This window comes from Entelurus aequoreus, linkage group LG25, assembly GCF_033978785.1.
Source record: "Entelurus aequoreus isolate RoL-2023_Sb linkage group LG25, RoL_Eaeq_v1.1, whole genome shotgun sequence".
Lineage (NCBI taxonomy): Eukaryota > Metazoa > Chordata > Actinopteri > Syngnathiformes > Syngnathidae > Entelurus > Entelurus aequoreus.
In genome coordinates, this window is record NC_084755.1 from 16,872,603 (window position 1) to 16,897,697 (window position 25,095).

Here is a 25,095-nt window from a genome sequence, read left to right on the forward strand (position 1 = left end):
CATCTGCAGTGCGCCTTATAATCCGGTGCGCCCTATGGTCCGGAAAATACGGTAAAAGCTCAAAAGCTATTTTTCTAATTAATATATGTCAACAAGAATATTGAAAATACACCATAATACTAGGATGATTGTCTGGGAAGTAATCAAAAATTGTCACAAGCTTTTACAAATTAACTGCATAAGGATTTTGCAGCAGCATGAAACTACTTGACACACGCAGGTGCATTAACTCGACCCAGAAGACTGCAATGTTGCTAGCAAAGATGATGTCATCATGAGCTATCCGGCAGGTTTTCTGTATATCTGCTGTCCTACATAGCGATCAGTCTGCATTGACGCAGGGTCTCCGGTCTGATGAACGCTCTTACCAACGCCCCTTTCTCTCACTACCCAACCACACACCCTTTCCCTCTGTGAATCACACCGTCATTTTTCACTCTCAGAGCTGGTTTCAATTTGAGCCCCTGCGCAAAGTTAATAAGTTTGAGATAAATTCTGCCGGGCCTGACTGGAGCTGATTTGGGGCGGTGTACACTTTCGCCCAGCCTCCTTCCTTGATTAGCTCCTAACTTCACTGGCATAGCACAAAGAGCGAGTCTGTCCCCCACACCCTCCCCGACCCCTAATGCGGCGTGACCCCATGCAGAGAAGCCTGCTATCGTTACTTCTGTGAGAGTTCAAGTTACAGGTGAGTGAGATATGAAAAAGACAATAGTCGAGCCGTCCGTAGAACTATTGAGGATCTCCGAGCAGGCGGGGCTGGAGTCTCACTTTAAAGAGCTAAACATCCATCCATTTTTCTACCGCTTATCCAAATGATAAGAATTTTCCTCCCACTTGGACAAGAGACAGGACAGCATTGTGCTAAAAGTCCCATTATTCATCGTCAAAGAGCGTGGCTTGCCAGTTGCCACACATAAGTGGCAGAGCCATTTAGTTAAATAAACCTCACCCCGAGCTAATATTCGTCCATCCGTAGCCTTTGCCGATGGCCGTGATGTTGGTAAGCACCCGTCGGGTCGTCATTAACCACCTGGAAATGACTATAGAGCCTTTCTGCTTCCCCACGGCATGATTGGAGGCTACCCCCAGAAACTGAACTCAGAGGCCAATTACAGCTAATTTAAGACTAAAGCAATTTGGCCAGATTTTTGGAAATTACTGTAGAGGTCTTGTTGCTGTCGCCCAACACAAACGAGAGTGGGATATTTTGACAGGTTTTTACCACAAACCGGTTCACTGATACTCGGGAGGCAAAGGTTACACGGTGCCTAATATCCATGTGTTGATTGGGGCTAAAGTCAGGGGGTTAAGGAAGGTCTAGTTAGCCCGGTTCTGAATTACCACAGAGAGAGGTTAAGCAAAACAGCAGGCCTCCGTCCCACCTGTCCACCAATTACAGCTACATAAACACGACGGCCGGCCGGCTGCATGCACATGCATAAAATAAATGGACGTAGGTGGTCGGACTTCCCCAATTAAGGACTTTGACAACTGGAGACGAACTGAAAACGTTCAAGCCAAAACGTGAGCATAAATCAGATCGTCTCTTGGCTTTGCTGTGAATTGAACTGGTCCCCGCATGTATCCACTAACCCTTTACTCTCTGCTGATCTCTGGCCCCTGGCAGTGTTAGCACGACTCGCACAGAATGTCCAGACAGGAAGCTGGTCAGACGGCGGTTGGCATGAGCCTCTGTTGAATCTTTTCAGCTAGGTGCGAGGAAGACGCGGTGACATCACCGTTGTGGGTTGGTTATGCTGACGACAGCGAGGAGGGAGGGGACGGGCCGTGGGTCTATTTGTGGGTCGGCTTAAAAACGCTTCAATCGTTGCCCCCTGCCAGTGAGAATACCTCGGTTTGGGGGGCGCAAAATATTTGTAGAAAATAATAAAATATTATTACTTTAACCAGGGTTTGAGTTCGATCCTGAACTTTGAGGGAGTCTTATCAGCTTGTACAGTATTTGAATGAACACAAACAAACACATCAGGGGAAAAACTATAGAAATTAGACTTGGATCTACTTTAGAGCCGGGATTCTTAACCATTTTGACCTTGGGGCCCAACTTTTCCACTACAGAAAGGCAGAGAGCTCACTAAAATGTTAACGCTGAATTAGTCATTTTATTCTTGATTTTATTCATATTTAATAATTGTATCTAACCTACTTACAGTTTAATACAGGAGTGTCAAACGTATGGACCGAGGGCCGGATCAGGAACAGGTTTTATTCTACCCGCGCGATGAGTTTGCTAAGTGTAAAAATGAACCTGAATTTTTTTAATGAAATAAACAGCTGTTCTAAATGTGTCCACTGGATGTCGCAATAGCAATTTTTTGTATCTTTGTAGATGATGCTACATATGTAGAAAATATACCACATGTCGAGGAAAATGATCAAACTACATAAATAACATACTGCAATTTGATTTTGATATCATTTTTGTATCTTGATAGATTGAAAATTAACACCTATACATTATCACATAATGTATTCTGAAAATATAAATAACGACAAATAAAGATAGGATTCTATAAACCGCAACATGCAAGTGTAAAAAAAACAACAACAACATTATAATTTGTACATTTTCAGAATGTGCTTGTCCTATTTTTAAACAAAGAAAACAATCTGAAGTTGTCTTTATTTTTAAGTTATCGTGCCGTGATTTTACCAGTCTGGCCCACTTGGGAGTAGATTTTTCTCCACGTGGCCCCCGATCTAAAATAAGTCAGGCTGACTACAAAAATGAATACTAATCAAATATACTGCAAAAGAAGAAGATCATAAAAACTGATGAAAATATGAGTACATACACTTACAAAATGCTAAAACAAATTATTCTAACTAAATAAACTAAACATGTTTCAAAAATAAATAACATAAAATAATAATAATCATATTTCTTAACCAATTTAAAGTGTAAAATGAAAATACAGCTTCACCACTTTACTCATAATTTTTGCGCTTAAGAAACTTCTCTACGACACGAGCTCCAGACTTCTTCTGTTTGTTGGAGATTGCCATTACTGCCACAAGTGGTGGAAAAGTGTATTACAACTGAGTACTGCTGCGGCCCATTCGGACCACAGCTGAGAAACAGATATTTGTTGGCGGTCCTCTGGGGGCACTATGGTTAAGAAACACCACTTTAGACTAGTCAGTGTACATCAGTAATACATACTTACTTCAGTATACACTGTAAATAATGAAGTCAATACTGTTATACTATTGAGTAAATAGCTGGCAGCACAAGTGTGTACAAATAAATGATAAATGATAAATGGGTTGTACTTGTATAGCGCTTTTCTACCTTCAAGGTACTCAAAGCGCTTTGACAGTATTTCCACATTTACCCATTCACACACACATTCACACACTGATCACAGTAAACGGGTCCAAAGTACCACAGTACCAATTGTCTATACTTTTGAGTGTGTTCATTTGGTAATCAAAGTCAATTTGTTTAATAATGAAATCTTTTTTTTTTTTTAAATCAGCATCCAACACAGAGCTGGTAATTTGAAGTGTGCTGTGCTGAAAGTATGCATTTATTTCAGTTTGTCCGAAGTGTGTTGCTCTTGGCATCAAGTTGAAGGTGCTAGTCTTGTATTGCGTTGCGCCCTACAAAGTTTTTTGGGTTGTCACTATTAGATTTATGACAAGCCAGCTGAAATTGCCACGTACAATCACTAGTGCTTATCAGTAGCATGTATATGACATATACAATGAAAATTAGCATCAAGCTAGTGTGAAAAGTGGAGCATTACTTCTGAGCGCTTTCTATCAAGCATGCTTGCTGTGATTCTCAAACTGTGGGGTCCATCTGGTGGCACGACAAAGAATCACTTGATTAAAATATAGTTTTTTTATCTTCCAATATTCAAACAGTGTTACTGTTCAAACTGTGTGTATATGTTACAGTGGCCAACAATATTAAACATACTTGTTAAATAAAACCTCTGCTGTGTTTTCAATGAATACGTAGGCCTACTATGCTACAGTGTTTTAATGTTGGTCATTATGGGGGTTTTCTGAGGTGGTACTTGGTGAAAAAAGTTTGAGAACCACTGTCATGGACAATTGCAACATTACCTAGAGGCATCTGTTTGCCCGCTAAGTACTTGAGCCGTATTGATTGACTGGTCGTACGGATGGAATTTTGTCAGTACCTCTAAAAGTACTGAATTACGTACCCATCCGTATCTAGCACCGCCTTAATTTCTACTGTGTTATCCTTGGTTGCCTTAGCCATATTTTGTAAATTATGTAACAAATCTTTTAGCACACTACAAACCCCAAAACCAGTGAAGTTGGCACGTTGTGTAAATCGTAAATAAAAACAGAATACAATGATTTGCTAATCCTTTTCAACCTATATTCAATTGAATAGACTGCAAAGACAAGATACTTAACTTTCGAACTGGTAAACTTTGTTATTTTTTGCAAATATTAGCTCATTTGGAATTTGATGCCGGGAACATGTTTCAAAAAACTGGCACAAGTGGCAAAAAAGACTGAAAAAGTTGAGGAATGCTCATCAAACACTTATTTGGAACATCCCACAGATGAGCAGGCTAATTGCGAACAGGTGGGTGCCATGATGGGGTATAAAAACAGCTTCCATGAAATGCTCAGTCATTAACGAAGAAGGATGGGGCGATGGTCACCACTTTGTGAACAAATGCGTGAGCAAATTGTCCAACAGTTTAAGAACCACATTTTTCAACGAGCTATTGCAAGGAATTTATTGATTTCACCATCTACAGTCCGTAATATCATCAAAAGGTTCAGAGAATCTGGAGAAATCACTGCACGTAAGCGATGATATTATGGACTTTGGATCCCTCAGGCGGTACTGTATCAAATAGTGACATCAGTGTGTAAAGGATATCACCACATGGGCTCAGGAACACTTCAGAAAACCACTGTCAGTAACTACAGTTGGTCGCTACATCTGTAAGTGCAAGTTAAAACTCAACTGTGCAAAGCCAAAGCCATTTATCAACAACACCCAGAAACGCTGCCGGCTTCGTTAGGCCCGCGCTCATCTTAGATGGACTGATGTGAAGTGGAAAAGTGTTCTGAGGTCTGACAAGTACACATTTCAAATTGTTTTTGGAATCTGTGGACCTTGTGTCCTCCAGAACAAAAAGGAAAAGCCAGCATCTGTGATGGTATGGGGGTGTATTAGTGCCCAAGGCATGTGTAACTTACACATCTGTGAAGGCACCATTAATGCTGAAAGGTACATACAGGTTTTGGAGCAACATATGTTGCCATCCAAGCAACGTTATCATGGACGCCCCTGCTTATTTCAGCAAGACAATGCCAAGCCACGTGTTACAACAGTGTGGCTTCATAGTAAAAGAGTGCGGGTACTAGACTGGCCTGCCTGTAGTCCAGACCTGTCTCCCATTGAAAATGTGTCGCGCATCATGAAGTGTAAAATACCACAACATAGACCCCCGGACTGTTGAACAACTTAAGCTGTACATCAAGCAAGAATGGGAAAAAATTCCACCCGAAAAGCTTCAAAAATGGATCTACTCAGTTCCCAAACGTTTACTGAGTGTTGTTAAAAGGAAAGGCCATGTAACACAGTGGTAAAAATGTCCCTGTGCCAACTTTTTTGCAATGTATTGCTGCCATTAAGTTCTAAGTTAATGATTATTTGCCAAAAAAAAATTAAGTTCTCAGTTCGAACATTAAATATCTTGTCTTTGCAGTCTATTCAATTGAATATAAGTTGAAAAATAATTCGCAAATCATTGTATTCTGTTTTTATTTACGAATTACACAACGTGCCAACTTCACTGGTTGTGGGTTTTGTATCTTTCAGAATCTTTGAGTGATCATCAACAAGCCTTGTTGTTCCAGTCTTGTGTCCTGCTGGTACATTTTTTTTTTTACAGCATTGCATTTTGCAATCCTTGTGAGGGAAAAACAGCCTTGCCTATTGGAATACTCGTATGAATATACATGCCTCCATGTCTGCGGTCTAATTCCCGTCAAGCACGCTCCCAAAGGCCAGGTCGCAAAGTGACAAAATTAGAAGCGCCAGGTGCACGCTAGGTCTGCCGGGCCCGGTGCGACCAGGCTGCCCCGAGACGTCAGCATCGACTAAAAACACAATCTGTCTCAACACAGCCGGCTGACTCTGGGAACCCGAGGTAATCCCGACACGTCGCATCTCTCTGCTTGCTTTGCACTCAGCCGTGCACGCTCGCACAGTGGGAAACAGGAAAGCCTGTTTTGGCGCTCCGTCCTTGTGGTGCCCGCTGAACTCATGGGACGAGGCTACAGATAATATTTGCTACTGTCTCCCACCAAGAGAGAAATGGCAGCTTGTAAACTGCGTTGGTCATGCTGATGGCTTAATCATTCATGGAGGCTTTCTAGATAAGATTGTCTGGGACGAGTGCATTTTCTCCCACATAATACCCAGTATTGACAGTAACAACGTTAGTACAAAACCAGTGAAGTTGTCATGTTGTGTAATTCGTAAATAAAAACAGAATACAATGATTTGCAAATCCCTTTCAACGTATATTTAATTGAATAGACTGCAAAGACAAGATACTTAACGTTCGAACTGAGAAACTTGTTGTTTTTTTTGCAAATAATCATTCACTTAGAATTTATTGGAAGCAACACATTGTAAAAAAGTTGGCACAGGGGCATTTTTTACCACTGTGTTACATGGCCTTTCCTTTTAACGTTTGGGAACTGAGGAGACCAATTTTTGAAGCTTTTCAGGTGGAATTATTTCCCATTCTTGCTTGATGTACAGCTTAAGTTGTTCAACAGTTGTCATATTTTAGGCTTCATAATGCACCACACATTTTTAATGGGAGACAGGTCTGGACTACAGGCAGGCCAGTATACTACCTGCACTTTTTTACTATGAAGCCACGCTGTTGTAACACGTGGCTTAGCATTGTCTTGCTGAAATAAGCAGGGGCGTCCATGATGACCTTGCTTGGATGGCAACATATGTTGCTCCAAAACCTGTATGTACCTTTCAGCATTAATGGTGCCTTCACAGATGTGTAAGTTACCCATGCCTTGGGCACTAATACACCCCCATACCATCACAGATGCTGGCTTTTGAACTTTGCGCCCATAACAATCCGGATGGTTCTTTTCCTCTTTGTTCCAGAGGACACAACGTCCACAGCTTCCAAAAACAATTTGAAATGTGGACTCGTCAGACCACAGAACACGTTTCCATTTTTCATCAGTCCATTTTAGATGAACTCGGGCCCAGCGAAGCCGGTGGCGTTTCTGGGTGTTGTTGATAAATGGCTTTTGCTTTGCATAGTAGAGTTTTAACTTGCACTTACAGATGCAGCGACCAACTGTAGTTACTGACAGTGGTTTTCTGAAGTGTTCCTGAGCCCATGTGGCGATATCCTTTACACACTTGAGGGATCGAGGGATCGAAAGTCCGTAATATCATCGCTTACATGCAGTGATTTCTCCAGAATCTCTGAAGATTTTGATAATATTACGGACCGTAGATGGTGAAATCCCTAAATTCCTTGCAATAGCTCATTGAGAAATGTTGTTTTTAAAGTGTTGGACATGTTGCTCACGCATTTGTTCACAAAGTGGTGACCCTACCCCTGTCCTTGTTTGTGAATGACTGAGCATTTCATGGAAGCTGCTTTTATACCCAATCATGGCACCCACCTGTTCCTAATTGGCCTGTTCACCTATGGGATGTTCCAAATAAGTGTTTGGTGAACATTCCTAAGTATCCAAGTATACCTTACAACCCTAATTCAAACCCAATGTTACTGTTAAAACTGTGTGTAATGTTACAGTGGCCACAAATATTAAATATACTCTGCCTTGTTTTTAGTGAAGATTTAGTCCTATTTTGCTACTGTATTGAATTGTTGGTCATTCTGGTGGTACTTGGAGTGACAAGTTTTTCTGAGGTGGTACTGAGAAGCACTGGCCTAAAGGATACTTCAAATGCAGACATGTTGCATTACAATTCAGAGACCTTTTATTGTACTTGAATGATATAAATAGAAGGCATACATGTAACTGTGGATACAAATGTTACCAGTTTAATTTGTTTTAGTTTTCACTTTAAACACGAGTGGAGAATGTGTGAAAAATGCACTTCTGACCCGATAAGAGAAATAGATTATACAGTACTATCTGCTCACAGATGGTATTTGGTGCTTGTTTGAATGTGGCTAAATTACAGTGGTACCTACTGTAAATAAGTTGTGGGATGAATACAAGTCTATCATACCCTCTCCTATAACAAAAGAAAAATATGAATAAAATAACTTTTTTTTTTAATTAGCAACGGAAAACAGTAATTTATAAACATTTTAGATGTAATTTACAGTTTTGAAATACATTATCATTGTATCTAAGGAAAATGTTTTTAAATGTAAATATAAACTACTTGTAGTCCGGAGTCAGCTGGGATAGGACCCCAATGAGGATAAAAGGTATAGAAAATGGATGGATGGGAATATTAAAGTATAAATTACCGTATTTTCCGGACCATAGGGCGCACCGGATTATAAAGCGCAGTGCAGATGAATGGTCTATTTTTTATCTTTTTTCATATATTAGGCGCACCGGATTATAGGGCGCATTAAAGGAGTCATATTATTTTTATTTTTTTTTCAAAATGTAAAACACTTCCTTGTGGTCTACATAACATGTAATGGTGGTTCTTTGGTCAAAATGTTGCATAGATTATGTTTTACAGATCATTTGGTCTGATCATGTGGGATCTGAGCCGAGGATGTCTTTGTGGCTTGTGCAGCCCTTTTAGACACTTGTGATTTAGGGCTATGTAAGTAAACTTTGATTGATTGATTGATTGATCTTCAAGCCACTTTCTGACTGTCGCTTCCGGACGCGCCGTTTTGCGGGCGCTCTTATTTACGTGGCTCACACCTTCGACAGCGTCTTCTCCCCGTCATCTTTGTTGTAGCGGTGTAGCGTGCAAGGACGGGAGTGGAAGAAGTGTCAAAAGATGGAGCTAACTGTTTTAATGACATTCAGACTTTACTTCAATCAATAACGGAGCAGCATCTCCTCATCCGGAAACAACAACACAGGAAATGTGTCCCGTGAAAAACCGTCCGACCGGAACTCTAATAACTAAAGTTCCTTGGGTGAATAATGTAAACTCACTACACCGGTATGTTTTAGCGCTTTCATGGTGAGTTTACTGACAGATATAAGTAAGAACTTTACACTACTTTATCTGGCAACAGCGGAGGATTAATGTTACATAACAAGAAGATAGAGGAAATAGAAGAAGCTTATCGACTCCATAATAATACTGGTATGTTAAATGCGCCGACAATCCATCAAGCGGTGTGGCTTCATAGCTTACCAAAGTCGTCGTAAAACATTTTGATAGATTTTTTGAGCGCCGTGTGTAATGTTCTATATTTCCAATGGAACTTTTAAAGTGTTGGTGTTGTTTACTTGAGTCATATTGCAATCATAGTACTGTCGACACTTATTTCTTATGTTTGACTGCCATCTACTGGTCACACATATCATTACACCATGTACCAAATAAAATAGCTTAGAGGTGAGTAAGTTCAACCAAACATAAGGCGCACTGTGGAGTTTTGAGAAAAAAAAGGTTTTAAGTGTGCCTTATATTCGGGAAAAATACGGTATACAGAAATATAATTGGTTAAGAATAAAAGTTAGACGCGTGAAAACTTAAAAATGATTGGTAACATGTCGGACCTGAGTTGCCTGCCCAACACCATGACAAAATACGTTGTCATTTAATTTTAAATATTAATTCATGTTAGGAATATAGGTACTACCTACTGTACTGCATTCCCTGCCATCAAACATAGACAAATCACCTCTTAAAGGACTTTTCTAGAGACTTTGGGGTGTCAAATAAAGGGCTATATTTAGAACAGTGACTTGTATAGCCTCTAGCACCACATTAACCTCTGACCCTTAACAAGACACAAGTAGTTTACAGCTGGGACAAAGATGAGAAACTTCAATTGTGCCTGTAGAATTGTCCCCAAGATGGCTCATAATAAACGGCGGTATTGGGCCACTTTCCCTAACTGCTTTGAGTGTGTACTCACAGCAAACAAACAGCTTGAACACAGAATAGTTCAGTGAGAGTCACGTCTCTTTGGATTTTCAAGTTAAATGTCACCAGGCCTCTGGTCTTCATTGATAATGTCAAATGTTTGTTCAGCCCTAAATAAACCAACTGCAGCCTTTTTCTAAGGCAGGGGTCGGCAAGCCAAAATGTTGAAAGAGCCATATTGGACCAAAAATAAAAATAAAAATGAAAAGCCGTACATACTGTAAGTCTTATATTAGCTATAATAGCCTACTATCAAAATGACTTTAAAAGTCTTACATAAGTCTTATAATGAAGGCAACACACGATGTAAGTGTCTATATTAGCTATATTAGCCTACTATCAAAATGACTATGTGTCGCAAGCTAAAGCAAATCTTTGTTGACAGAAATGTTGAAATTTAATACTTATTCTACACATTTTTACAACATTAGAAACCATTAGTAAATCAGAGGCTACTCAGAAGGTGAGGTAACGCCTGGCAACTACTGGCTTTTAATGGCCAAAGGTATAGATGTGTGTGTACAAGTTAAAAGAAACGGCTGGCTGTCTTATTCTAATGATTTTATTACAATCTTTGGCAAGCTAGGTAATGTTTGCTGTGGTCTAGAACAACATGGCACACAAACAACTATCAGAAATGCAGCCAATATTACATACAGATAATGTGTCATGAGACATGCAAAACTAAATTATATACAGAGGATACAAGTAAAGGATATTAAATGAGCTCAAATATACCTACAAATGAGGCATAATGATGCAATATGTACATACAGCTAGCCTAAATAGCATGTTAGCCTTGATTAGCTTGCAGTCATGCACTGACCAAATATGCCTGATTAGCATTCCAACAAGTAAAAAACATCAACATGCATTCACGTACAGCATAAAACGTTTGGTGGACACAATGAGACAAAGAAGGAGTGGAAGATTTTACATGTAAACAAACTGTTGAGTCACAGTCCACACTATGGTGAGTTCAAGAACCGTCGAAATTAGTAGGACAAAAACGATGTTCACCAAATACTCTCATCAGTGAAACATACACACAAACATATTAAACAGTGGCCTTTCTAACAATTGGGAAGGTTTGTGTCGTGTTTGTCCTCAAACAAAAAACATACTAAAACAAAAAAATTATTTTCTATCCTTTTTTCAAAAATGCTCCAGGAGCCACCAGGGCACCACTGGAGACTTGGTTGCTGAACCCCCGTTCTAAGGTGAGCGAAACATCAAATGTAGGACATGCGCGTACATTTCCATCTCTTAACTTGCACGAGTGTCTAATTGCTTGCAAGTGTTTGACACCCAGGTGACAGCTGTTTGTATTTCCCCACTCAGGTTTATTTAGGACTTCGCAAAGAGGCAACATCCACCGCCCCAGTCTGGTGGTGTCCCATAGAGCAGGAGGTAAGCATCACCGGCGTTAGTCAGCCTTCCATCCCCGGCAGCTCAGGTTGCAGCCCCCCTTTCTGCTCCCTGACAGCAGCTGTAAAATAGCACAAGTAGCCGCTCAACAGCCACCAAACACCAAAGGTCTGTCAAAGATCACCGACTCCATCCCACATGCACCTTTTTAAAACCAGGAGCCGGAAAAAAAACCCCACTGGGAAAATTTTACTCCCTATTGTGTTTCTTTTTTTTTTTTTTTTGTAGAATAAAAAGAATGATGATAACCATAGGGCTCAGAATGTAACTCACTGCTATGTATGATAAAGGTTGCTCAGTACAACAAGCTTAAGAAGAGTGAAAGTGAAGCGAGTCACCTCCCAGACACACACACTTTGCCTCCTGGTATGTATGTCTATGTTCAGGCTGCTCAGTACAAAATGGAACAAAAAAGAAAATGTTAAATCTTTGTACGAAACCCAAAACCAGTGAAGTTGGCACGTTGTGTAATTTGTAAATAAAAACAGATGATTTGCAAATCCTTTTCAACTTATATTCAATTGAATAGACTGCAAAGACAAGATATTTAATGTTCGAACTGAGAAACTTAATTTTTCTTTGCAAATACCGTATTTTTCAGACTATAAGTCGCTCCGGAGTATAAGTCGCACCGGCCGAAAATGCATAATAAAGAAGGAAAAAAAACATATAAGTCGCACTGGAGTATAAGTCGCATTTTTGGGGGAAATTTATTTGATAAAACCCAACACCAAGAATAGACATTTGAAAGGCAATTTAAAATAAATAAAGAATAGTGAACAACAGGCTGAATAAGTGTACATTATATGACGCATAAATAACCAACTGAGAACGTGCCTAGTATGTTAACGTAACATATTATGGTAAGAGTCATTCAAATAACTATAACATATAGAACATGCTATACGTTTACCAAACAATCTGTCACTCCTAATCGCTAAATCCCATGAAATCTTATACGTCTAGTCTCTTACGTGAATGAGATAAATAATATTATTTGATATTTTACGGTAATGTGTTAATAATTTCACACATAAGTCGCTCCTGAGTATAAGTCGCACCCCCGGCCAAACTATGAAAAAAAAGGCGACTTATATTCCGAAAAATACGGTAATCATTAACTTATAATTTAATAGCAGCAACACATTGCAAAAAAGTTGGCACAGGGGCATTTTTACCACTGTGTTACATGGCCTTTCCTTTTAACAACACTCAATAAACGTTTGGGAACTGAGGAGACCAATTTTTGAAGCGTTTCGTGGAATTATTTCCCATTCTTGCTTGATGTACTGCTTAAGTTGTTCAACAGTCCGGGGTCATCACACATGGGACGGTTTAGTAAGTTTAAACAGTTTTAGTTATACTGTAAAACTTACAAACGTTGCATGGAGTGATGAATGAAGAATCCATACAGGTAGGAACGCTATGGACGGCACTCTACTTCCTGTTGAAAGCACTATCGGTAAATGGAAGGACACTGCAGCACCTGCACTGAGCAAACTCGTCCAAAAATGGCGCCGTAGCACAAACAACTAGAAAATTCCCGTAGAAATGTTAAAGGGCCTGCTATCTGTGGCCTGGACCTCTTATTAGGCGGTGCCAAGAATCCGTGAATTTTAGGTCTAACTGTACAAAACGAGCCATAGAGCTACCCTAAAACAGTAGCATGTTTACATAAAAATGCTAACACTTAGCATGTGTGCTAACGATAGCATGATGACAGTCAGCCTGTTTCATATACCAAGTTATACGACTCAAAGGTGTATGGCTGCGGAAATAGAAGAAAAAGTTTAAAATTAAATGAAAAAAGTTAGCAAGCCTAAGTTTGCTTGCTAGCATGCTATCGTTTGCATGCTAACAGTTAACAAGTGTCACATAACAAGTTATATGACTCTGGGCTAAACGGTAGCAAAAGTAGCTGAAAAAGTTATCATGCTAATTTTAGCACGTTAGCAAGCCAAGGTTAGCCATGTTAACAGTTAGTTTGTGTCAAATACCAAGTTATACGACTCTATGGTGTATGGGCGGAGGAATTAGAGTAAAAAGTGTAAAATCAACAAAAAAAAAGTTAGCACTTTAATGTTACCATGCTAACGTTAACACGCTAACAATTACCAAGTATCACATACCAAGTTATATGACTGTAGTGTAAACGGTTGCAGAATTAGCTCAAAATGCTAACACATATGCTAGCATGCTAACGTAAACATGCATACAGTTAGCACGTTTTAAATAACAAGTTATATGACTGTAAGTTAAAGTTAAAGTACCAATGATTGTCACGCACACACTAGGTGTGGCAAAATTATTCTCTGCATTTGACCCGTCACCCTTGTTCACCCCCTGGGAGGTGAGGGGAGCAGTGAGCAGCAGCGGTGGCCGCGCCCGGGAATCATTTTTGGTGATTTAACCCCCAATTCCAACCCTTGCCAAGCAGGGAGGTAATGGGTCCTATTTTTATAGTCTTTGGTATGACTCGGCCGGGGTTTGAACTCACGACCTACCGATCTCAGGGCGGACACTCTAACCACTAGAGCCACTGAGTAGGTATATATGACTGTGTAATTAGACAAAAAAGTGCAAAATTCGCAAAATATGTATCTCAGTGTATTAGTTGTTTTTTTTGTTGTGTTTTTTGAGGTTTTTTTGCATTTTTTATTATTATATATATATGTATATATATATATATATATATATATATATAATATAATATTTAGAGATGAGGGTCTTTAATTTGACCTGCTGTTGTACTCTGTCTCAAAGTGTTAACATGTGCTTAATGTTTCCTTACCATTATTGCTACGTTGTTTATTATTACCAATGTTGGTATTTTATTGTTACAGTGTAATAATTATTGTTACCTGTGGTAATGCCACCATTATACAACATTTGTATATAGTAATCCTTAAACAAAGTAACAGTGAAACTCAATGGAATAATCACTGAATGGAGAACTGGGGGTGGGATTAAATAAATTATCTTCTTCCCACTCCCTTTCAGGCAAAACTGGACAATCATGCATTACATTTGCACTATATTAATTTATATTATTATGTGTTAACAATGTACTTTTTTTTATGTCTTTGCCTGAAATAAATAAACAAATCAAAACATTTATGAATTATGGCCGTTAGCAAAGAAAAATCAATTGATTAGCCGCGCCGTTTTATAAGCCGCATGGTTCAAAGTGTAAGGATAAAAAAAGCAACTTATAGTCCCCGTAGTTTCTTTCATGATGGTCTGAGAGTGAGAACCAACTCATCCACTTTTTCTCTGCAGACATTATTTCTCTAAATGCAACTGTTAAATCAACCACTAGTTCCTTTGACACATTCAAAAATAATTTAAATGTATGACATATTTGAATGGATGTGCAAACATTGGAGCTAATAAAAAGTGGTTGAGTCCAAGCAGCTACATGGAAACAATTACTTATTGGCAAATTTCAGCTTTGCTGGCAGCATACGTCGACGCACGTTTGTGTTTGTGCAGCAACAAGATCGACAGTGCAGAGAGTAATTGCAGTTTTTTATTTTATTTGACAAGTTTGGAGCAATGGAGCCGAGCAACATCTGGACGCGAAATGAGACGCGGATGCCAACGTGCACGCGTTACGGCTCAAGCCCCACCGCATAGGGCTGGGAATTAGCTGAGCAGGCAATGTACAACAAAAATAAAATTAAAGCTGCAAAGCAAGAGCGGCGGTTTTTCTACCACCCCATTCAGCAAAATATTGATTAGGTGTGTCAATACAACAGTATCAAAACTTGACATACTTTAGAGTAGTCAGTGTGCAGCTAGTACAGGGGTCGGCAACCCAACATGTTGAAAGAGCCATATTGGACCAAAAATACAAAAAACTAATATGTCTGGAGCCACAAAAAATTAAAAGCCGTATATAAGTCTTATAATGAAGGCAACACATAACTTGTCCATATTAGTTATATTAGCTTACTATCAAAATGACTTTAAAAGTCTTATATAAGTCTTATAATGAAGACAACACATGATGTGTCTATATTAGCCTACTATCAAAATGACTTTAAAAGTCTTATATAAGTCTTATAATGAAGAAAACACATGATGTGTTTATATTAGCTATATTAGCCTACTATCAAAATGACCTTAAAAGTCGAAATAAGTCTTATAATGAAGGCAACACATGAAGTGTCTGTATTAGCTATATTAGCCTACTATCAAAATTACTTTAAAAGTCTTATATAAGTCTTATAATGAAGGCAACACATGACGTGTCTATATTAGCTATAGTAGCCTACTATCAAAATGACTTTAAAAGTCTTATAATGAAGACAACACATGATGTGTCTATATTAGCTATATTAGCCTACTATCAAAATGACCTTAAAAGTCTATATAAGTCTTATATTAAAGGCAACACCTGATGTGTCTATATTAGCTATAGTAGCCTACTATCGAAATGACTTTAAAAGTCTTATAATGAAGACAACACATGATGTGTCTATATTAGCTATATTAGCCTACTATCAAAATGACCTTAAAAGTCTTATATAAGTGTTATAATGAAGGCAACACATGATGTGTCTATATTAGTTATATTAGCCTACTATCAAAATGACTTTAAAAGTCTTATATAAGTCTTATAATGAAGGCAACACATGATGTGTCTATATTAGTTATATTAGCCTACTATCAAAATGACTTTAAAAGTCTTATATAAGTCTTATAATGAAGGCAACACATGACGTGTCTATGTTAGTTGTATTAGCCTACTATCAAAATGACCTTAAAAGTCTTATATAAGTCTTATAATGAAGACAACACATGACGTAAGTGTCTATATTAGCTATAATAGCCTACTATCAAAATGACTATGTGTTGCAGGCTGAAGCAAATCTTCGTTGACAGAAATGTTGAAATGTAATATTTATTCTACACATTTCTACAACATTGTAAAACATTAGTAAATCAGAGGCTACTCAGAAGGTGAGATAACTCCTGGAATGGCCAAAGGTATAAATGTGTGTCTCCAAGTTAAAGCTGTCTTCTTTTAATGGATGTATTACAATCTTTGGCATTTCCCTTGTGGAGCATTAAAGTTTGTCCGAGTCTAAGCTAATCTAATGTTTGCTGTGGTCTGGAACAACATGGCATCTGAAATGCAGCCAATATTGCATACAGATAATGTGTCATGAGACATGCAAAACTAAATTATATCGGAATCAAAATCAGAATCAGAAATACGGTGAGAAAAAAAATATTCAGTCTAAGCCTGCATGGGCCCCTGGAGAGCGGGTCCAGACTGAGGCCAAGGGGGGAAAAAACATAGCCATAGCACACATAAACATGTGTGTAAGAGGGAAACATCAAAGGACATTAAAAGAGCAGAACTGATGCAACCAGTCACTTCTACACACAGCCACAAAAGTGAAACAACAACAACAAAAATAGCCATTGTCAGCTGGGGAGCATGGCCAGAGACAGAAGCAGACCCAACAAAGCAACAAAGAGTTGCTCGGCCGCCCCATATACAAAGAGGATAAAATATATTAAATGAGCTCAAATATACCTACAAATAATGCAATATGTACACAGCTAGCCTAAATAGCATTTTAGCATAAATTAGCTTGCAGTCATGCACTGACCAAATATTCCTGATTAGCACTCCCAACAAGTCACTAACATCTACAAAGCTCACCTTTGTGCATTCACGCACAGCATAAAACTTTTGGTGGACAAAAATGAGACAAAGAAGGAGTGGAAGATTTGACATGTAAACAAACTGTTGCGTCACAGTCCAAACTATGGTGAGTTCAAGAACCGCCGAAATTAGTAGGACAAAACGATGTTCACCAAATCCTCTCATCAGTGCAGCATACACACAAACGTATTAAACAGTGGGCTTTCTAACAATCGAGAAGGTTTGTGTCGTGTTTGTCCTCAAACAAAAAAACATACTAAAACAAAAACAATATTTTTCCCAAATCTTTTTCCATTTTAAATCCTTTTTAAAAAAATGCTACAGGGAGCCACCAGGGCGGCACTAAAGAGCCGCATGCTAGTACAACAGTACAAATTTACTGTGCACTGAAATGGATTTAAAAACCCAACCATTATTGTGTAAATAGATATTATTATTACATCTGTATGATCGTAGTTGCATCGTGGTCCGCATGAGTGCTGCCAGCACAGGGGAGCTATGGTTTTCGGAAGGAAACGTCCATTCCAACTGTTACCACAGCAAAACCTCTGCAGCACTCTGTGTGTGCAAACAAGTGCAGGAATACCAACGCCGAGGTCCTAACGTGCCCTTTGACCTACTATGCTGAGTGACGGTCCTCCATTCCACATTGCCGGGCAAACAAATTGAATTTAGGAGCTTACTTGAGGGCTGAGGCACTGAGTTGGACAAACAAAATGGATGCTTGAGGTTCTGTTCTCTGTTGGACTTAAGTGGATCTGATTGACTGGAGATGGAGTGTAATTGAGCCCAATTACAGCAGCTACAAGGGAGGGCATTTCATCCAAAGGAACCCCTCGTATGTTAAAACAAAAAAACTGTTACAAATCTGCATAAGTGTCATATATATGATGATAGCCACCACTTTTCATAGAAGAAATAAAGAGAAAGAAAGATTCAAATAATACACAAAGTCAAAGCTAACGTTTTGCTCGCTCACACATGACCACATGCGAGCGTGTAACAGAGGTGTGTTGCGTAATCAATACCATTGTTGCTATTATTGCTGCCAGCTTGTATAATAGAAACTACTTTCTGTTTTAGCATGTTCTATCTACACTTCTGTTAAAATGTAATAATCACTTATTCTGCTGTTATTTGGATGCTTTACATTAGTTTTGGATGACACCACAAATTTGGGTATCGATCTGATACCAAGCAGTTACAGGATCATACAAACGTGCATTGGTCATATTCAAAGTCCTCATGTGTCCAGGGATGTATTTCCTGAGTTTATAAACATAATATACATTAAAAAAAAAAACGAAAGAAGATTTTGTGACGCTAAAAAATATCGATGTAGTCATAGTGGTATCGACTAGATACGCTCCTGTACTTGGTATCATTACAGTGGATGTTAGATGTAGATCCACCAATGGCGTTTGTTTACATTCAGCCAAGCATGTTTAGCTATTCCTCGTCCTGCAGGGACTTACTTTATTTGTCGCCATGGAGACGAGGATTAGGGATTTAGAAGTAGCTAAATCACTGCAGACTGCTGATGGACTTTAGCCACTAGCTAGCTAGCCGTGTCTTAAAGCATCTCTTCCTGAGGGCGTTTCAGTGTTATAACTTCACCTTTATCGTTAGTTTTTAAGCCAAAATGCGTCCGTTCTCCCTTTTCTGTCTACACACTCACTGTGTCTTTTTGTAAGTACTCCGTGATTGTGCGCTGGCGAACATGCTCGTCTGCCCGTAAACCAGCAATCTCATGACGTGAGGACGACTGGGGCGGGGGGGTGGTTGACCGGTACATTTTAGAGGCGGTATAGTACCGAATATGATTCATTAGTATCGCGGTACTATACTTATACCGGTATACTCTACATCCCACACTACAAAATAATACAAGGATACACTATAATTTCTGCTGATGTCTTGTATCAGGTAAATATCAATACTCAAGGCTCTAATATCAGTATCGTTACTGGTTGTGATTACTTTACACTTGTCTGTTACTGAAATAATTACTGGTAGAGTACGTAAAGGCTTTCTGGTGGCGACAGCTTGACCCTGAGAGAGACTATTTCTATTTCCTATAATAAAAATGGTATTGAGAAGTCGATAATCGTCCTGGAACAGCGTTGAACCTTGGAGGTTGATTCATGTTAGTAAGGCGGCACACATCTGCTTTTATGGTATTCTTTGTGCGATCCTTGAAATGAGTGTTGGAATAGAGGAAACGCAGTAAAATGGTGATAGATTGTCCAATACTGGAGAACGCTCATATACTGCTCTCAATCCTGCAGTTACACAGATGACTGAATGGACGTGAGGTTCCAGGGGAAGGGTTTTTACTTCCACCGCCAACTTTAAGGATAGGAGGAGGGGCTTGCTCGGGTGGACTGGAGGTCACGTAAGCATCAAACCCACTCACCAATAATAGTATAGATACGTCTTTATTTGTTGAACACAGCAACTTTGTGGTTTGTTAAAGTTACTTTTCCATTTTAATATGAAATTCTTTACCAGTTTTCTGTGCCAATATTCCATGTGTACCAAGGAACCTAACAAATCAACATGTTTTAATCCTTGAAGCCAGATCTTCATTAAATAGCGAAGGGTAAATATTTTAACAACATATAATAATTTGTTATTATGTTGTTACTCAAACAAAAATTAACAATACAAAAAAGACATATTAGGGCAGTAGAAAAATACATCTAAAATATTTAGACTTAGACTTAGACAAACTTTATTGATCCACAAGGGAAATTGTTCCACACAGTAGCTCAGTTTCAAAGGATGGAAAGGATAATGCAGGTACTAAGTAGACTAAAATTGTACCATAGTAGCAATATGAAATAGAACATATATGCAATAAATACATAATATATATACAGTATATAATATATACTGATATATTATTATTTTTATATAATATATAGAATATATAACAAATCCCAATTACCATGTACAATATTACAGTATATGTAACAGCTGCAGCAAAAAAAATAATTTGAAAATGTATTTATTATAATTAATACATATTATTAAAATAATTATTCATATTTTTTATTATAATTTAAATGAAATAATTAGTAAGTAGAAAAAATTTAGTTTAAAACAATTAAAAAGAGCCAGGACTGTAAAATGTCATGATTTTCTCATCCAGTCAGCAATTAAAAAATAATAATAATGTAACATATCTGATCATTATAAATTTGTAACTATAAATAATACATATAATTGCTATCCAAATCCAAATGTAATTTATTTATATAGCACTTCTGTTTTCAGAGTGCTGCACATTATAAAACAATACAAAGTAATGCAATTAAAAACATTTAAAATAACAATAGATAAGATAATACAAAAATACAAAATAAGTTCCAAAAAGAAAACCACATTACTCATGCCGAGTTATGTTTTATACCGTATTTTCCGGACTATAAGGCGCACTTAAAATCTTTTTTTTTTCTCAAAACTCGACAGTGCACTTAATGTACGGAATTATTCTGGTTTTGCTTACCGACCTCGAAGTTATTTTATTTGGTACATGGTGAAAAGATAAGTGTGACCAGTAGATGGCAGTCACACATAAGAGATACGTGTAGACTGCAATATAGAATGTTACACAATGCGCTCAAAAATCTATCAAAATGTTTTAGTACGACTTTGGTAAGTTATGACGCCGCACCGCTTGATGGATTGTACTGTGCTTCAACATACAAGTGTTACTATGGTGTGTGTATAAGGTAAGACATATTATCTGGCGTTTGGTTCCGCAATATTATGCAAAAGCAACTTTTCTAACCTTCTGGTACCTGCTGATCTATATTTGGGATCTGCATATGTCCTGAAAAATGGAGCGCATCCGCCTTTGTAGTCCGTGATGACACCGTAGTTGATAAGCTTCTTCTTTTTCTCTATCTTCTTCTTACAGGACATTCATCCTCCGCTGTTGCCATTTCTAATACAAAGTAGTGTAAAGTTTTACTTATATCTGTCAGTAAACTCGCCATGAAAGCGCTAAAACATACCGGTGTAGTGAGTTTACATTATTCACCTAAGGAACTTTAGTTGTTAGAGTTCCGGTCGGGCGTTTTTTCACGGGACAAATTTCCGGCGTTGTTGTTGTTTCCAGGTGAGGAGATACTGCTCCGTTATTGATTTTAGTAAAGTCTGAATGTCATTAGAACAGTTAGCTCCATCTTTTGACACTTCCTCCACTCCCGTCCTTGCACGCTACACCGCTACAACAAAGATGACGGGGAGAAGACGCTGCCGAAGGTGAGCCACGTAAGACCGCCCACAAAACGGCACATCCGGAAGCGACTGTCAGAAAGCTGCTTGAAGATGATCTGTAAAACATAATCTATGCAACATTTTGACCAAAGAACCACCATTACATGTTATGTAGACCACAAGGAAGTGTTTTACATTTAGAAAAAAAAAATGATATGATATCTTTAATGCGCCTTATAATCCGGTGCGCTTTATATATGAAAATAGACCATTGTGAATTGTGAATTACATTTATATAGCGCTTTTTCTCAAGTGACTCAAAGCGCTTTACATAGTGAAACCCAATATCTAAGTTACATTCAAACCAGTGTGGGTGGCACTGGGAGCAGGTGGGTAAAGTGTCTTGCCCAAGGACACAACGGCAGTGACTAGGATGGCGGAAGCGGGGATCGTACCTGCAACCCTCAAGTTGCTGGCACGGCCGCTCTACCAACCGAGCTATACCGTCCCATTCATCATTACTTAAATTCTTCTTCAAAAAAGCACACTGCAAAAAGTCAGTGTTCAAAAACAAGAAAAAATAATACAAAAATTAGGGGTATTTTATTTGAACTAAGCAAAATTATCTGCCAATAGAACAAGAAAATTCGGCTTGTCAAGACTTTCCAAAACAAGTAAAATTAGCTAACCTCAATTAACCCAAAAATACCTTAAAATAAGTATATTCTCACTAATAACAAGTGCACTTTTCTTTGTAGAAAAAAAAAAGAGAGACCTTTTTGCTCAATATGTTCTTAAATTAAGTAAATGCTAGTGCCATTATCTTGACACAATGATATGCGCTCGGCATCATGATTTTTTTTTTCATTCTTGAAGTAAGAAATTATTACTTTAAAAAAGTAGTTTTATACTTGTGAGTGTTGGTGACACAGCTTTGCAACAGTTGATATTCTAGTTTCAAGCATGTTTTACTCAATATCGGTAATCAAATCTCAGCTACAAGCTGTGATATCTTACTGAGATCATTTAGGACCAAAACCCTTAAAACAAGTAAAACACTCTTAACATAAAATCTGCTTAGTGAGAAGAATCATCTTATCAGACAGAAAATAAGCAAATATCACCCTTATTTGAGATATTTAATCTTACTTAGATTTCAGTTTTTGCAGTGCAGTGTGTTATATGAGTAGATGTGTTCCCACCATCTAGTTCCAGACAGACTAAGCCGTTATTGTGTCAATAGAATATTTATGCAGGTTTTTCAGGGACCGGGAGTCAGTTTTTCCCGAAGTGATAAAAATCATCTGGCGCCCGCTGAGGAGGTGCCTGTGTTTGTCCTGTCACTGCCAAGGACAACCACTCGCACCTTAAACAGGGATTTCCACCTTCATGCTCACTTAAATTCTGGCTCCGACGCCAGAGTAGAAGGTTGAAAACTGTTCCACTGCGGAGACAAGATTCCATACAGCGTTTGGAATATTTACCCCCGATTCCGTCATCTTGGTGGAGCTCATTAATGGACATGTCTAGTGATAATTAGTGCGTCTTTAGGTAGAATCAAGCCCTTCTGCTCATCTATCCTATTTCTAGCCGCCATCTGTACGTCCTTCTATTGGGAACCCCGTCATTAGAACGACAAGCCTCAGTGGTCCACTTCAACCGCAGTAAGGTGCGTTGAAGTCACAGTTGTCGGTCACCGAGGTGTAACTCTATATTGGTAATTACGGTGTGTGCTGCAATAAGAGGGTCACTGCCCCTTGATAACCTGTTGGCGCAGTCAATGCCCGATTGTTACAAAAACCCAGAGCCTCAGCTTTGTGTGTCAGGAGTCGGACAATTTGCAATCGAACCAACGATTTCTGGGAATAAAATGACATTCAAAGTCAAAACAGAGTTTGGAGCTCCAAGCATGGTCATGTGACGGCATAAGATGTTAGAACAATAAAGTGTCCAGATGCTGAGAAATACAAGTCGTGGTCAAAAGTTGACATACACTTGTAAAGAACATAATGTCATGGCTGTCTTGAGTTTCCAATCTCTTCTACAACTCTTGTTTTTTTGTGATAGAGTGATTGGAGCACATACTTGTTGGTCACAAAACCACATTCATGAAGTTTGGTTCTTTTATGAATTTATTATGGGTCTTCTGAAAATGTGACCAAATCTGCTGGGTCAAAAGTATACATACAGCAATGTTAATATTTGGTTACATGTCCATTGGCAAGTTTCACTGCAATAAGGTGCTTTTGGTAGCCATCCACAAGCTTCTGGTTGAATTTTTGACCACTCCTCTTGACAAAATTGGTGCAGTTCAGCTAATTGTGTTGGTTTTCTGACATGGACTTGTTTCTTCAGCATTGTCCACACGTTTAAGTCAGGTCTTTGGGAAGGCCATTCTAAAACCTTAATTCTAGCTTGATTTAGCCATTCCTTTACCACTTTTGACGTGTGTTTGGGATCATTGTCCTGTTGGAACACCCAACTGCGCCCAAGACCCAACCTCCGGGCTGATGATTTTGGGTTCAGGAACACTTCAGAAAACCACTGTCAGTAACTACAGTTCATCGATACATCTGTAAGTGCAAGTTAAAACTCCACTATGCAAAGCGAAAGCCATTTATCAACAACACCCAGAAACGCCGCCGGCTTTGCTGGGCTCGAGCTCATCTAAGATGGACTGATGCAAACTGGAAAAGTGTTCTGTGGTCTGACGAGTCCACATTTAAAATTGTTTTTGGAGACTGTGGACATTGTGTCCTCCGTAACAAAGAGGAAAAGAACCATCCGGATTGTTCTAGGCCAGGGGGGTCGGCAACCCGCGGCTCCGGAGCCGCATGCGGCTCCTTGACCACTCTGATGCGGCTCAGCTACATGCATGCCGACCCCCTCGATTTTCCCAGGAGACTTATGGATGTCAGTGTCTCTCATAGACTACTCCCAGGGAAAAATAATCCTATTAACACTCTAATTACTATATAAAGGGCGTGCCCTAATTGCACTGCAGTAATTGTCCTCTATAGCATTTACTTACAGCATGTCAGGCCAGCCACATGTTGTATGTTGTTATTACTTGCTCACACAGGAGACAGCAAAGCATATTACTCATCAGCCACACAGCTTACACTGACGGTAGCCGTATCAAACAACTTCAACATTGTTACGTTACAAATATGCGCCATACTGTGAACCCACACCAAAAAAGAATGAAAAACACATTTCTGGAGAACATCCCACTGTAACACAACATAAACACAACACAACCATTACCCAGAATCCCATGCAGTCCTAACTCTTCCGGTCTACATTATACACCCCGCTACCACCAAATCCCCCCACACATCACCCCCCCCCCCCCCCCCTCTTCGTGGTTGGTTGAGCGGAAGAGTTAGGGCTGCATGGGATTCTGGGTATTGGTACCGTCAGTGTAAGATGTGTGGCTGCTGAGTTAGTAGCCTTGCTGTCTCTTACGTGAGCAAGGTACAGCTGCATTCGAGCAGGTACACTGATTGGGCAGACTGTAGAGGGCGCCAAATGCAGTGTCATCACGCTCTGATATTCGGGAGTCTCCCGGGAAAAATGAGAGGGTTGGCAAGTGTGACGCAAGCGACATTCATCCAAAACTCGCGGGCTGCACTAACAT

General features: G+C 39.0%; 1 long non-coding RNA gene across 1 annotated transcript; it reads left to right on the forward strand.

The window, feature by feature from the left end:
• Positions 1-616: 616 nt before the first annotated feature.
• Positions 617-11,526, forward strand: LOC133642481 (uncharacterized). The gene is made up of 3 exons (XR_009824524.1): positions 617-688; positions 11,291-11,340; positions 11,462-11,526. It is a non-coding gene; the product is annotated as an uncharacterized LOC133642481 (long non-coding RNA).
• The last annotated feature ends 13,569 nt before the right edge of the window (positions 11,527-25,095 follow it).